A 2,764-nucleotide genomic window follows, 5' to 3' on the forward strand; every position below is an offset into this window, starting at 1 on the left:
GTTTAACTTTAAACTTCAAATGTTAAGCATAAGTTAATTTATATCACAAGGCCAAAGTATCATATTTCTTTACATCTGATGTTCTGTACATTAAAATTTAAATATTTTATCAAGGTTTCTATTAACAACAGAATCTGAAACTGTTACATGGATACATGACCATTGAGTGTACTAGATTCCTAGATTATAAAAGAATGGATGTTTTTTAAAAAAATTCATATATCTCTTCCACACAATGAATTTTTATGCTTTGTTGAATAAAAGTACAATTTTTAAAATAATACTCACTTTTGAGAGGACATTATTTTACTAATTGCATTGTGGTATATGTGCCTGAAAGTACACATATCACAAATGTACAGCTCAATAAATTACCGAAAAGCTGAGCATACCCATGTGACCAGAGCTCAAATGGGGAGCAGGGGAACAATACAAAACAATACTAGTCCCTAGGCAGTACACCATGCCTCCAAAGTGACCACTAAGCTACCTTGTAGCATCATGGATGAGTTTTTTTGTTGTTGCTTTTGTGAGATAAATCTCACAATTTCATAATCTGATATAATAATATATAATGTAATCAGGAATGAATGTTATGAATGAATATGTTGTTAATAAACATAAAGAATATATTCATTCTTTATTATATTGTGTACTAATAGAATAAATATTCCCTATTAATAAATGTATTCCTGGAGTCTAAATTTTTCTTTCAACATGCTTTGGAATTCATCTGTAATATTGAAAGAAGTTTATAGTTCATTTAATTCTCATTGTATTTGATTTGGTGAATATGCCACAATTCATTTATCCTGATGAACATTTGGGTAATTTCTGACTTAAGGTTATTTTGAATAGTACTGCTATAAACATTTTAGTGCATGTCTTTTGGAAAATATATGTATGTTATTCTTGTTGGGTGAAGGGGAATTCTAGTCCATAGGTTATGCTTATCTTCAATTTTAGTGGAAGCTGCCAAATTAGTAGTACTTGAGGGTTTGAGTTTTTCTATATCTTTGTCAACACTTATTTTCAGTTTTTCTCTTTTTAGCCATTCTGGAGTCTGTGTACTGATGTTTCTTTGGGTTTTAACCTTCATTTCTCTGATAACTGAAGAGCTTCACAGCTTTTTATATGTTTACTGAATAGTTGGATATGCTCTTTTTACAACTGTCTGCTCAAGCCTTTTGTGCAACTTTTCATTTGGTTGCCTTTTTAAAATTTGAGTTTTTTATGTAATTTTTAAAAAAGATTTTATTTATTTATTGGAGAAAGAGAGAGAGAGAGAGAGAAGCACAAGTTGGGAGGGCAGAGGGAGATAAAGAAGCAGACTCCCCACTGAGCCCAGAGCCTGATGGGGGCTTGATCCCAGGACCTTGGGATCATGACCTGAGCTGAAGGCAGACACTTAACTGACTGAGCCACCCAGGCATCCCAGTTTTTTATGTAATTTTATACAAGTCCTTCATTGAATATATGTGGCATAAATGTCTTCTCCCACTCTCTGGGCTTGCTTTTTTATCCTTAATCATCTCTTTTAATAAGCAGAGTAATTAACTTTTTTGACACTGGATGAAAGACAACGTTTTATTACTTTTATGTACAGAAAATTCAACAGCGTCCACTCAGCCCAGTTTGGTGGCCAGTTCTTTAGCCTTTGCCTTTTCCAGCTTGGTGATGCGAGCCACAGACTTTGGACCCAGGACGTTGCCTCCCCAGAGGCAGCGGATCTCATCCTATCTGTCATTGTAATTGGTCCTGATGGCTTTCACCAGCTTTGCCAGAGCTCCTTTGTCTTCTGAGTTGACCTGTGTGAAGGCAACAGTGGTGCAGGTCTTCCTATGGACCAGACACCCCAGCCTGGCCTTCCCCTTGATAATGCAGTAGGGAACCCCCATCTTAGGACACAGGGCAGGCAGGAAAACCACCAGCTCAATGGGATCCACATCATGTGCATCCTCATCACTACCAGCTGAGCCTTCTTGTTTTCCACCAAGGTGGTGACAGTGTTAACCCCAGCTCAAAGGACGGGTGGCCTCTTAGTGGGGACATCCCCTTTGCCTGCAGCTTTTTTCTCAGCCCGGGCCAACAATCTCTGCTTCTTCTCCTGCTTTGTCTCTGGTCTGTACTTGTGAGCCAGCTTATGCAGTTGAGCAGCTGTCTGGGGGTCCAAGCCCTGGGTGAACTGGTTAATCATGGGAGGCACTTTTAGACGTTCATAGAGAATAGCCCTTTGCTGTTGCAGCAGGATGTAGCGGGGCCATTTGACAAAGTGGGTGAGGTCCCTTTTGGGCTGGATGTCCTGAATGATGCCAAAATTCTTGGGCCTCTTCTCGAACAGGGGATTGACCACCTTCTTGGCCTCCTACTTCTTAATGACAGCAGGGGCCAGGGCCACCTACTTCCCCTTCGCCTTCTTCCCTTTTGGCATCTTGGGTTGCTGGAGGAGAGAGCCAGAGTAATTTTAACATAATTAAAATTATCATTTTTTCTTGTTGGTGTTTTTAATGTGCTGTTTAAGAAATCTTTGTTTACTGTGAGGTTACAAAGATGTTCCCTGTGTTTTTTTCTATATGTTTTATTGCTTTACTTTCCACATTACATCTAAAAACCATGTAGAATTTACTTTTTGTTTATGGTATGAGGTAGAAAGTCAAGATACTTCTACACACCTCAGATGGATATTAATTGTCCCACAACTACTTATTAAAGACACCATATTTTGGGCACCTGGGTGACTCAGTTGCTTAAGCATCTGCCTTCG

At 38.6% G+C, this 2,764-nt stretch overlaps 1 pseudogene; it reads right to left on the bottom strand.

The window, feature by feature from the left end:
* Positions 1 to 1,625: 1,625 nt before the first annotated feature.
* On the bottom strand, positions 1,626 to 2,437 carry LOC113920195 (annotated as a pseudogene).
* Between the last annotated feature and the right edge of the window lie 327 nt (positions 2,438 to 2,764).

This window comes from Zalophus californianus, chromosome 3 (assembly GCF_009762305.2).
Source record: "Zalophus californianus isolate mZalCal1 chromosome 3, mZalCal1.pri.v2, whole genome shotgun sequence".
Taxonomy (NCBI): Eukaryota; Metazoa; Chordata; class Mammalia; order Carnivora; family Otariidae; genus Zalophus; species Zalophus californianus.